Below are 12,934 nucleotides of genomic sequence, written 5' to 3'. Positions count from 1 at the left end.
GTAGCCAGTACCAGATTGAGCAGCGATTTACCTCTCGTTGGCCCATAGACTTCTTGAGTCAGGTAGAGGTCATCCACACATGATAGGAAGCTTTGCGACTGCTCGGATTTTGCTGAGTGATCTGGGTAATTGAATTCATCCATGACAACCATGGTCCTAGAGCATGCAGCCTCAGCCAGTTCCTGGGCGAACTTCTGGTTAAGCTCTTGACTTTGGGTGGGAAGTCTGTAGTAGACTCCCACCGGTGTGTCCCCTGTGCCGTATTCCCCACGGATTTTAACCCAGAGGGTCTTTAGTCATCCACCTTGGTCACTAACATCAGCTTGCAGGGATGCATAGCTTTGCTTAATGTAGAGAGCTACCTGCCCCTTTTATCTTCTTGATCTCTCCTGTACAGGGTATAGCCATCCATACCCATGGTCCAGTCATGGGTGGAGTCCCACCAGGTCTCCGTTATCCCTATGACATCATAACTATTTGCATTGAGCAGGAGGACGAGTTCTTCCTGCTTATTCCCTGACATTTGTGTACAGGCAAGCAAGTATTCCCTGGGGGACTCTTGCCTTACCCGCAGATTGTACCAGGGCTGAGGCAGGGGTGGGCTCCCTTAAGTGCCTTGGCCTGCTGGCTTTGCAAGGTTGCTCAGCGGGCCAGCAGTCGCAGTAGCCCCCCGTCCCCCAGTGGGCTTTACTAAATGAGGAAGGGGTGTGTTAAAGGTACTGTGATCACATAATTAAAGACTATATCCTTCTTTACGTGCACAAAGGGCATGAATTGAAACTATACAGTCAGACTCCATTCAGGCATTCCTTAATGTTTGAGTTCTTGACTGTTGTATTTTGCCCATTATTTTAATGGGCTTTTGTGTTTAATATAATGGCATATGGATGTTTATACACGTTACATACAAGCATGCATCAATAAATAGTGATCATATTTACCATGTGTTTCTGTTGTTTTGACAGAGATTTCCCTTATGTAACATAAGAAAGTACTGGTAAAACTAGCAACAGTTTTAAAACCGGGCAGAACATCTTAAGTATGTAGCTACTTTAGATGGACAGAGTAAATGGCATATAGGAAATGCATGATCTTCTGTATGTTCTGCATATATAGTAAATGATAAATATATTTCTCTACTACTGCAAATCAGAACATAGCATTTATAATCTGATTACCAATAAGAGTTCTAAATGTACAATTTGAGGTTTCCTAAATATGGGGCATTGCTTTATAAGGTATTCTCTTGCCACCAAACAGCACTGTATCTGTACTGATTGGCTTACCACTTAATGGCTCTGTTTGTAAGACAATTTTCTAATCAGCTACATGAACACTCATCAGAAACAAGGTTCTCTCATTTTGAAGTAAAAGCGATGGGAATGATATGGCATGTTAAAAAAAACGGAAAAAAAAATCTGTTGTGTTTGTTCTACAAACCAGTGATTTCTTATAGGAAAAAAAAATATCAACCCGTTAATTGTAGAAAGCTTTTATCTGAGAAATCTGAATTGAACACTTATTAATATGTTATATTTTCTAATCAAGAGCTGATTTGTAGGTGTGAATGGGTCAATATTCCTTAGGTTTTTCTTACTGCATTCAGCAGCTCAGAAATTGGCTGATGATCATTTAAAATTTTGGATCTACTGTTTTGTAAACTGGTGGTGGGTTTCCAATCATCAGGTTCTTTAATAACAATAATAAATATATTTTATGTTCTAGACAGTATGATGTGCAGCTGAAACAGTTTATTTTGAATCAGTTCCATATATTGGTACTTTTGTTTATGTTTCCTTATCCAGCTGTAAAACCTAAAATGTTTCTATAGATTTAAAGCTATAGTAACATTTTTGTTATATGGCAAAAACAACTGACCACTCTCCATACATAATATTTAGCCATGTTCATCTTTCATTATCCAACAAGCACAGCAGTTATTTGTTAATTCCATGTAATGGATGTGACATATACAGAGTACATGAGATGGTGCATTATTAAAAAGGTTTTAACAGCCTGAGTTTAGGATGACCTATATAATTAGGAGTTGTATAACTGCAGTCTGCCCCAAGTTCATTCCAATAAATCCGTTGCAAGCATAACACATCACCTTATATTCTACATAATAGATATAGTTCAGAAATATTTTGTATTTTATTGATATATATTTGTATTTTATAGATATTTGATGTTTTATGGATGCTCATAGATGTTTGATGGCTTGCCTTTTTTAATGGAAATGGGCAAATTTTCCACCAACTTCAGTAGTGTTGGATCCAACACTACTACTTGTTAGCCTCTCTCTGTATCCTTTAGAACAGGGGTGTCCAACCTTTTTGAATGTGGGGCCGGATCACGAACTTTTTATCACCTAGGGGGCCAGCAAGTCATATTCAAAGACCTCACAGGAAGTGGTATCACATCAGGAAGTGTTGTCACCTGACTTTTGACACCAATGAAATTACAGGACGTGACAATGAAATGGGTCTGGAAATGTGCCTAGCAAAGTTGTGGTTTTCAGAAAGTATGTATGTTTGGTATGGCTTAGGAACAGGACATCATTTTTCTGGGCAGGGGGTTGAACTAGATTAGGGCTGCCCAGCTGACTAACTGCAGGCCACATGTGGCCCACAAGGGGCCAAGATGTCGCCCACAGTCTACGTGGGGTCTGCAAGCAGTTAAGTATATAGGGCATGGGCCTGGGCAGCCACCTCTCCCACTGCTGTGCAAGGGGGGAAGTCCTGTTGTGTGGGAGGAGAGGAGTGGTCCATGTCCTGCAAATGTAGCCTGCATGGCTAAGGATGGGGGTCTGCATGCTGCTGGAACAGCCCGTGCAGTGAGGGGGTCCTAGGGGCCCACCCCCATAGTGTGCAGCCTGTGCAACACATGCTGGTGTCATCTGGGGCCCTGGACTAAATCTGAAGAGCCCTGGACTAGCTTATCCTTGAGACCTCTTCCACGTCTCTGCAGTATATGCCTACAATTTCTGTTTGTTTAACCACAGTGACCATGATCAAGTTAGTAAAGGATCTCAAGGATAAGCTAGTCCAGGGCTGTTCAGATTTGGTGAGGCTGTGGGCCCCAAATGATACCAGCATGTGTTGCACAGGCTTCATGCTGTGGGGCCCTAGGACCCCTTCACTGCACAGGCTGCTGCAGCGGCATGCAGAACCGCATCCTCAGCCATGCAGGCTACATTTAGCAGAACCTGAACCACCAAGGAGGCAGCTGTACGTAGAACACCTCTGGGCCGGGCTCCTCCTGCCTCCCGCCCAGCCCTGCTCCAGCAACCACGCGCCCTGCAGCCCCGGCCTGGCCCAGCCCCGAGGTGCCCCAGCGCCGCACAGGAAGTTACCTCGTGCCTCTGTCCACCACGCATGCGGGCAGGGCGCGGGCCATGCTGCAGCTCCCCTGGCCACAGCCAGGGGCAAGGGGCGGAGCCAGAGAAGAAGCTGCACGCTGTCCTCAGCTCGACTAATCGGGCGCAGCTGGGGCAGTGGCGGCAGGACCCAGCTCACTGATGAGCCTGGCCCCGTGGGGGTAAGCAACTCCTCTCCCTTCGCTGCCTGCTGGGGCCCGCGAGCCGTCCCTGCCCGCCTCGCCTGACCACAGCTCCGCGCTCGGTGGCCGCTCCGTGGCAGCGGCTCTGCGCTCTGCCACAGCAGCTCCATGGTCCGCCGCGGCGGTGCCACCGTGGGCCAAATAAAGTGGCTTGGTGGGCCACGTGTTGGACAAGCCTGCTTTAGAACAACATTTCTCAACACATGGGTTGCATCCCAAAAGTGGGTTGCAGCAGTGTTTCAAGGGGTTGCGAGCTGTGGCAGGGCAGAGAGTGATGGGAAAGCACCTGTCCCTTCCAGCAGGAGACAGGGACAGGGAAATGCTGCATGGCTGGGCTGGGCTGGTTGGGCTGGGCTGGTGGCACTAGGGCCAGTGCCTGTGCTCACAGGGGCAGGGTGGCTGGAAGACGCTGCTGGGGGGGGCAGGAGGGACTATATTCAGGCTTCCTAGCATGGCACAGCAGCCCCAGCCCAGGGCAGGTGGGGGTGCCACAGGCCTCTTCTCCCTCCAGCCCGTGCAAGGGCCCAACTCACTCCACTGCCACCTACATGATCCAGAGCCACCACAGCCACTGTACTATGACCTGAGCAGGATGAGGGCAGCTGGGGACCCCTCTGGCATGGCTGGGGAGGGTAGCAGGCTGCAGGTCAGGAGTGAGGAACACCAGCGTGGCCCAGGGGGAAGGGGACTGGGGATTGGGCACCGGCAGGAGTGGAGGGGTGTGGGTCAGGATAGGCCATGGATCTTTGCAAATGGGCCCTGGTAGGAAAAAGGTTGAAAACCACCGCCTTATAAGACTGATGTCTTGATTCTGCCAAAAGACTATTGTGTCCAATTTTATGAGATAAATGAAATGTATGGTCCCATTGACTTTAGTGTGATGGCTCAGTAAATAATGTTGAATTTGTGTGAGGGGTTACTTTAAGTCATATTGTGCAGGACTTCAGGGGGCACAGAGTATAACCTCAAGAATGACCTAAAATTGTCGTCTTGCACACCATATACACCACTACGTCACCGTAGCAATGCACTATGGCAACGTAGTGTCTCTCCACAAGCAAATGCCTTTTTACGTGTGACCAGCAACTACGTCACCATAGAGATACACTCCCCTGGTATAGTGCGCCACTATGGTGAAGCAACTGCTAAAAATAACCATGCACCATGCATATGGTGCAGTAACGATGTTGCCATAGCAACGTGTAGACATGCCCTCAAAGTGGTAAACAGCGTTAGTATTAGCTTGAATTTAGAGCAGTCCAACTGAATAGCTCTTCCCTCTACTGCTCTAAAGCTCCCTCTGCTGGTGGCAGACGAAACTTTAAATCTTGACCTTTTTGTTTTGTTGATTTACATGAGTTCCTCCTGATTTTGCTTTTGAACTTCAGAACAAAAATGTGACCACACCTTGGTAGGCTCAGTGGACAAATGCTCTTCCAACCCTTAACAGACCTACTGACAAAAACGATAGCAACCGCAGTAAATCAATTCAATTCAAATATTTACTTAATCTAAATATTTCTGTTTAGAACCTGGTGAGTGCTACTCCTTTCTTAGATCCTACAGTTTAGGACTGGTCACTTTCACGTGCATCCTCACTCTTCACTCTCTCCATTTTTTGCATCTTCTCCCTCATCTTCCCATGTGCATGGTTCCCTGACAAGAGTCTGAGTACTAAGGCCATACATCTGGTGGCAAATGCCCTTTGAATGAATCTAACACTAACATTCCTGTTTTCTTTAGGAGTGCCCCACGACTCCATTTCCACCCATCTAACCAGTCATTCCTCAGTTCACTTGACATCCATCCTTGTTCATGACACCTAACCAGTATTTCTGGTTGCAACTTTTCTTTTGGCAGTTTCGAGTTTCAAAATCACATTTTCTCCCATCTGCCAGCACTGCTAACATCACTATGATCCGTGGCTTTTCATGTCCTGTATTTTTCATAATTTTGGATTTTGAGCCTTTCCTATGCATGGTGATATTGCTCAGCATGTCAAAATAGACTAAGGTCTCATCAGCATTACCTGTCTGGCCCAGCAGGTGATCTTGAGTTTTGCACAGCCCAATAATGTATCACTGGAATTCAGCAAGTTTTTCAATGAAGTCTGAGGGTAACTTTTTTGTAATTGAAATTCTTCATCTCAGGGCTAAGCCACGATACCACATCATTCAACTACAACACCCACTACTTCAAATTTTTGACAGGAATGTTTAATTGCTTCGCTGTTTCTAATGCCATGAGCCAAAGCAGGTGATTAGCATTCCCTCCTTTCTCTTTTCTTGAACATACTTGAGATCTTGCTTATCAGTTTCAGGAAAGCAACTTTGTCTTGGACCTCTGAATGATTTCCATGTGGATTTAGCATTCTCAAGTTTTCCTTTTATTTGTCTCCATTGACACACATTTGCTTCAATAACATACTTCCTTCCTGCCTCACAATTACTGTTTTTTACCATAATGTACAACCTTCATTTTAAGGTATTCTCACATTTTGACTGCTACTTCCTCTTTTTTTCTGCCTGGTCTGGTATGGTTTCCCTGCCGCTGCTCACCCTATAGACTTTACCATGGGTTCCTATGATTTTTAACTTTGGCCAGTCAGTGGTGATCAGCCCCTGTAATCTGCTACTTTCACTGCTCCCCTGCCAAGTGCTCCCCTGCCATTTGTCTCAGCCACTGGGTGCTTTGCAGTCATTTGCTACACCACTGAGTGCCTCCTCATACATTTGTTTCCCTACCACCACTGCCTGGAGCCTCACTGTTTGCTAGCTCCCTCATTGGCAGGCACATGCTGGATTCCTCATTGTGGGCTGGATCCCTCATTGGCATATGCATACTGGGTCCCACATCACCTCTGTTGGGTTCCTCATTGCATGCTGGATACCTCATTGGCATGTGTGTGCCAGGTCCCTCACTGCTGCTGCTAGGTCCCTCACCACCACTGCTGGGAGCTTGCCATGTACTGAATCCTTTCTGCCACTGCTAGGAGTCTCATGGCATGCTGGATCCCTCCCTACTGCTGCCCAGGGCCTTGCTGTGCATTGGGTCCCTCACCATGTGCCGTGTCCCTTGTCACTACAGTCAGGTCCCTCCCTGCATCATGCAGGGTATCTGGCTGGCCAGCCTTTGTGGGGTGCTTCTAGCCCTTCCCGACAGTGTGCTGGGTGTCTGGCAGGCAGGCACTCAGGTCACTTGCAGCTGCTGCCTGGCTGGTGGGTGCCAAAGTAACTCAGCATGTACTTGCCAGGCTTCTTGCATGTACCTGGAAATGACCCAGCATGTGCCAGCCAGGCAGTGTCCCAACAGCATACAGGTTCCTGGCCAGCATGTGCTGAGTTGCTCTGAGCTGCGGCTCAAGTGGCAGGTGCAAAAGCAACTCAGCACATACTGGCAGCCTGGCCAGGTCCCTTGTTGTGGGCAGAGTTGTTCCAGCATCCACTACTGGAGCAGCAGTTCAGAGGAACTTAGCACCCACTGGCCAGAAACCCCACATGCTGCAGGAACAGTTCGTGGCCACCTTCTGCTGGGTCGTTTTGAGCTGCGTGCAGGGTTTCTGGTCAGCAGATGCTCAAGCAACTCACATGTCTTGGCAACAGCTCAGACTGATCCAGAGCTGGCTGGCCAGGAACCCTGAACACTGAGAGGAGGGTGCCTGGCTTGCACAAGCCCGGTCACCCTCCGCAGCTTGGCCATGTGCTGAATGCCTGGCCACGCTGTGTCCTCACTTTCACTTACCTTGCCATCCCCTCCGCATCTGATTTCAGGTAAGTCATACTTGATTCAAAGACAGGGCTTGATTTCCTCTCTTTCCCCACCACCCCGTTGAATTGTGGAGGGAAATCTCTCCGTAGAATCAAGAAAATACAGTAGCTGAAATCCCAGCTGGCAGAGTTGTAAGAGAATTTAGCACTCCTGAAATAAAGCATGACTCACAGTAAATTTGAAATGGCTTTATCTAATGTTCAATTTTCATACTCCTTTGACCTAAAAATGACCAAGATAGTTATTTTCATATTTGATGATAAAACTTTTAACTAGGTTTTGATCTCTAGGTGCCATCCAAAGAACAGTCTGCAGAGTAAAATGTACTCACTATGGAAGGGACAGAACAGCTGCAAAAATGTTCTCACCATAAATTGTACAGACTCTATGAAATGGTAACCTCAGCACAAACTAGCTGCTGCAGAAATACATGGTCAGTCTTGATTATGCTAAACTAATAAAAGTAAAATGGTATTTATAATGGCAATTAAAATGAAATGTCAGTTTATCATAATAGTACCATATGCAATGCCAAAAGGTCTGCCAAGACCTAACTTCAAAAACACAAGAGAACAGCAATTCTTGTGAAGTCTGCTTTCCTCCTTGTTTTGTTACAAGCAGATGGATAGAGTTGCTGGAAGAAGTTATTGGTAGTGCAAAATCAGAAGTTTCTTTGGTTCTTCAAGACTTAACAAATATGCTACATATTCTTTGGTGCCATCTACTGATACCCTGTGTATTAACTATTTAAATTAATACAATTGTAGAATACTCTTATCATACTTAAGGCTTCCTTTGCTCCCGCATGTATGGTTTTGAGACCTTTCCTGTAAGTCCTATTCTTATACCTCTTACTTAGGCAGAGATGACATTGACTTCACTGACAGTTTTTCCTGGGAAAGGAGTGCCAGATGTTACGTGTCCTTTGAACTAATATTAGAAGTATAACACCCCTCCCCCCCATTAAAGTTGCCTTAAAAAACTATATCAACCTATAGCTGAGCGGGTGCAGGCAGCACCTGCCACATCCAACTCATCCTTGCTGGGATACTTTGACTCCAGCTGACTTCCTGCCCCTGGGGCAGGGGGCTGGACTCAATGATCTTCCAAGGTCCCTTGCAGCCCTAATGTCTATGTCTATAGGAAAATCAGCTGCTTCTTTGCTCCCAATTTCCCAGCTGTTTCTTGCTACTATTTTCTGTCTTATACTACTAACTCGGTGATGCACAAGACTTTCCTGCTGGTCACAAAGGCCAATGGGAGTACTTGTTTATGAAATACTTAGTTTGCTATAAATGTAAATGATCTTAAATAAATTCTCAATAGTTAGGAAGCACCACCTGCTGGTTAAGGAAGGAAATATTACCCACAAGTGTTCCAGTGTTAGGAATCTAAGGTTGTCTTCACATGTCCTCTGGGGACTGCAGGGAGGGCACTTTAATTAAAGCAGCTCTTGGGAGCTGTAGTAATTAAAGTACCCACAGTGTCTCCTGTATTCAGCATCCTGTGCTTCAAAATGGCGGCAGGGACATCTTAAAGCTCATTCGACAAGTTTTAGTTAAAGTGCCCCTGCAACCATTTTGAAGCATGGGGACGCTGAATATACAAGATGCTGAGGTTGCTGGAGCGTGCGTTATCAAAGTTGCATGTTAAATGTGAGCGTAATTAGCATGCTCCAGCAGATTCGATTAACCAAGCCTGCTCCAACGCACTGTAATTACAATGCATCAGGGCAGGCATCGCACATATCTACAGGCACCCTAATGTATTTGATGCCATACATTGTTTGCTGTGCTTGTACTTTATAAGGCTTGCTTTACCCTTGTCATGTTTGAAAATTTAAGCTCTTTCTGGCCAAAACCATCTTCTCTGTGTTTGTGCATTACATAAGCTAATGGCTTCCCACTCCTGGCTGGCCTTTAAGCAGTGTCAATTAATAACTGGCTAATTAACCGTGATAAAAAAACACACTACAAATCAGAAATGTTGTCCAGAGTTATGTTTAAAGGTTGCTACTATGGAATGGTCCCTAATTTTAAGTAATAGTGCATTTCAGATTGTGTTAAAAGCTGTATTTAATACATTTCTCACAGTAGTCGTAGAGTAGTCAGCAAGAAGAAATCATTGTTTAACATGCAGTGCCATCTACAGAATAGGCTGTGCAGTCTGTGAGTTCTTCGTATCATCTCTGTCATTTTTGTCACAGTGCTTATGACTGTTGTGGTCACTATATGTATTGTACCTGCAGAGCCAGAAAAGTATCTCACACGTACCTAGAGCCAGTAAATGCCAAATTAGAATATATTGATGAAGTGTTTTTCAGTGCACACAAAGATAATACACTGAATTAGAACAAATGTATTTGCAATGAATTAGAACAAATATTGCAGTGAATTAGAACAAAAGTCCAATATTCATTTTAGTGTACTGAGTACTGTATGCTTGTTTCAGTTTTCTGTGCAAGATGACGGTATTTTCCCTACAAAAAAGGCAGACTCCTCTTATTCTCCCTAGATTAATTCTTTCTAAGGCCTTGGATGGCAGCTTCTACTACTTTCAGCTATCACTTTGTAATAGGAGTTTAACTGCTCTTACTGTTTAGTCTGAATGGAAGCTGATTAGCATACCTACCAGTTTTAATGAAGTATTTGATTGTCTACAGATGAAGGACTCACACAAGTGTCTTCTTAGTTTAAGACATGGATTATTCAGGTCTTGTTTGTGTAAGGATATTACAGCAACCCTAATGGGATATGGAGGGAATGGCGGGGTGAGAGGAGGGGAAAAGGCAGAGAAGAGCTTGTAAGTGGCACAGAAAACTTGTCTGTGTTGATGTGCCATAAATGCTAGTTGTAATACCAGACTCTGGCTTCTTTACTATTAATTCCATCCAGGAAGATCACAGTCCAACAGCAGAGCCTGACGAAGGTTATTTGTACCTGAAAGCTTGCAAAGAAAAATGTTTCCAACTATTTGAGTTGGAATGAAAGGTATCAGGTTTACCTAAAGAGCCTTGTCTGCCAGTTGTAACTGATGCATCTTGGTAACTAGTTCTCTTAATAGAGAGCCAGGTTTATAAACAGAGTTCTCCTATTGCTATTCAGAGTTGCAGTAAGTGAAAAATAAGGATGAGTTAGTAGTTGCATTTCTAGTCCGTAGCGCATGCAGTAGTAGTGTAGAGTAGGGAAACAGTACAGCATGGTCAGCAATTCTTTGGGTAGTCAGTTTTCATCCCTACAAATCCTAGTGAAGTTCCTCACACAAATGTGGATACCAGGGTTTGATACAGAAGGCTAAATATCACCCCGAGCCCACTTATTTTGAAAAGATGTAAATGGCACCATCTCACTTATGCTATTTACTTGATAGAGCAAGAAGCCCTTTTACAAGCTAGCAAAAAAAAGTCAGTCCCCAGAAAATAAGCCCTCCCTCCTTTTCCTGTGCTCCTGTTTTAGCGTTTCAGGATTCCAAGATGGCAGACCTTGACGATTTCACTTGCCAGAATTTGGTATTGTGCATCCGGCATGTTACACCACTGAAGTTGGGACGGGAGGTTGAATCAGAAGGGTTGAGGGTGAGTTCTACGTTCTAAGAAAGCTGAGAAGTATTTTTATGGCAGGTTGTCTTCATTTTTTTTCTAAATGCTGGGTGTTAGATGCAGCATGGAAATCTGGAGGATTAATAGTGCCAACAAAGATGAATTAGTGGTCTGAGTGTCTTAGATTATCAAAGCTGCATGTTAAATGCAATTTATCACACTGCTCTGCAGTTTATCGGGTAGATAGCAGCAGCAGCAGCACAGCAAGTGCAGAGGTGAGTGAGGTTGTAGGTATATAATAACTCCTTTTTTATTTAATTTACATTAAACCTGAAAAGGGACAGAAATATGAGTTAACAGAGTGCTACATAATGTTAAGATAATTATGTTGCAGTTATCCTCAACGTTTCCATCTTTAAAGTGGTTTTGAACTGCTTAAAACTGGTCTAAACCAGTTCTAATAGGTTCCCGAAATGTTTGAAACAGCTTAGAAGAGTCTAAAGCAGTTTAAAGTGGTTTTGAACTGCTTAAAACTGGTCTAAACCAGTTCTAATAGGTTCCCGAAATGTTTGAAACAGCTTAGAAGAGTCTAAAGCAGTTTAAAGTGGTTTTGAACTGCTTAAATATGACAGTTACTGCAGACTGTGATTAGATAAATGGATGCAAATGGTAATTGTAACTGATGAATGATTGATGATGGCTTTATATGTTTATCATTATATACTGTTGTAAACAGTTTCTTTCCCAGCAAGGATGGAGCCTGTAGGCAACAGGCTGATGTACCACATTTTGAATTCAAACCATAACTTTTAAACAGCATTAGGGTCTGCATTATAGCTGTGGGATATACACTGGGATAGTCCTTGAATAAATGATTAGTTGTCTCCACCGATGTCAGTAAATTTGGTACTGAGCAACTTGAAGTCTCAGGCATTGGATGCAAGAGAAGTGAGGCAGTAGGATTGGCAGAAAGGGGTTTGACAATACTCTTGGGGAATTGGAGCTCAGCAGAATTTCAGTTAATTGTATATCCTGGGGGAGGTTATTCAAAGAGTAAGACCTGACAAAGAATGTCTTGCATTTGAAAGCTGGTCTAACTTTATCCCAACTACATAGTTGGTCCAATAAAAATACCACCCTAAGAAATCCTTGCCTCAAAGGGTGAAGAAAGAAGGGAAACCAGCTTCCCCATCTGTCTTCTGATCTGTCATGTTTAGGGACCTACTGAAATCGTGCCAGAAGTGCACTGTGCAATGGCTCCTTTAATCTTGCTTGTTTTGCTGCCACCTCCCCCATCCCTCCCAAATCGGCTGAGAGGCAAAAACTAGTCTTAAATATGCTGTGGTTTTTGCATCCTGGCCAATCAGCAGCAAGTGGTGGGGCCATTGGGGCCCCTCAGCCAATCAGCACCAAGTAGTGGGGCCATTAGGGGCCCTTGGCCAATCGAGGTGGGGGGGCACGGTGCACATGGCAAAACGAGCAAAATTAAAGGAGGCTCCGTGCAGTGCACTTCCACCATGACTTCGGTAGGTTGTTTTATGCTGCTTCCCTTCCTAACTCCACTGTTCTATGCTCCTTCTTGGAAATTAAGGCATAATGAATGGTGAGATGTATAAGAAATGTTTAGAGCTTTATTATAATATATTCTCTATTATAAGAAGCATTTAGGCAACACCAACTATGGTTCAGTAAGTATAAGTTGATGGAATACAAAGATAAGCGTGACATTCTTGAAAAGGGCAGTTTTGATGATGGGGTTCATGTAATAAGGATCATTCATGTAATAAAGATCTTTCTGTTTAATTCACTACCTGCCATTTGCCAAAGTGTTGAATAATCACTGAGCAGAGAGGGGTAGCAGGCAGAGCAGTGTGACACCTTATAAAATAGCTCATTTACAAAATCAGAAACTTTCATGATAGCCTATTTTATCAGATGCTATGAATGGATTAGTCGCCTATGAAAAGCTTATGCATTTTTGGGTTCATTTTGAATGAGCTAGTATTCAAGGTGCCACACTGCCCTGCCTTCTGCCTTAATAATCACTGTACATTGAACATTGACTCT

General features: G+C 44.3%; 1 protein-coding gene and 1 long non-coding RNA gene across 2 annotated transcripts in view; both read left to right on the top strand.

Moving 5' to 3' along the window:
• The window catches only part of LOC109312991, a 3,439-nt gene extending 1,159 nt beyond the window's left edge, over positions 1–2,280 (top strand). The window contains exon 2 of the long non-coding RNA XR_002101947.1: positions 2,182–2,280. This is a non-coding gene — a long non-coding RNA (uncharacterized LOC109312991). The remainder of the gene's footprint in view (positions 1–2,181) is intronic.
• The window catches only part of TPK1 (thiamin pyrophosphokinase 1), a 539,620-nt gene that overhangs the window by 432,162 nt on the left and 94,524 nt on the right, over positions 1–12,934 (top strand). The window lies entirely within an intron of this gene.

Source organism: Crocodylus porosus, unplaced genomic scaffold, assembly GCF_001723895.1.
Source record: "Crocodylus porosus isolate Cpor-Errol unplaced genomic scaffold, CroPor_comp1, whole genome shotgun sequence".
In the NCBI taxonomy this organism is placed as follows: Eukaryota; Metazoa; Chordata; order Crocodylia; family Crocodylidae; genus Crocodylus; species Crocodylus porosus.
Note: the sequence above shows the minus strand (reverse complement) of the source record. Positions and strands in the feature narration are given on the sequence as shown.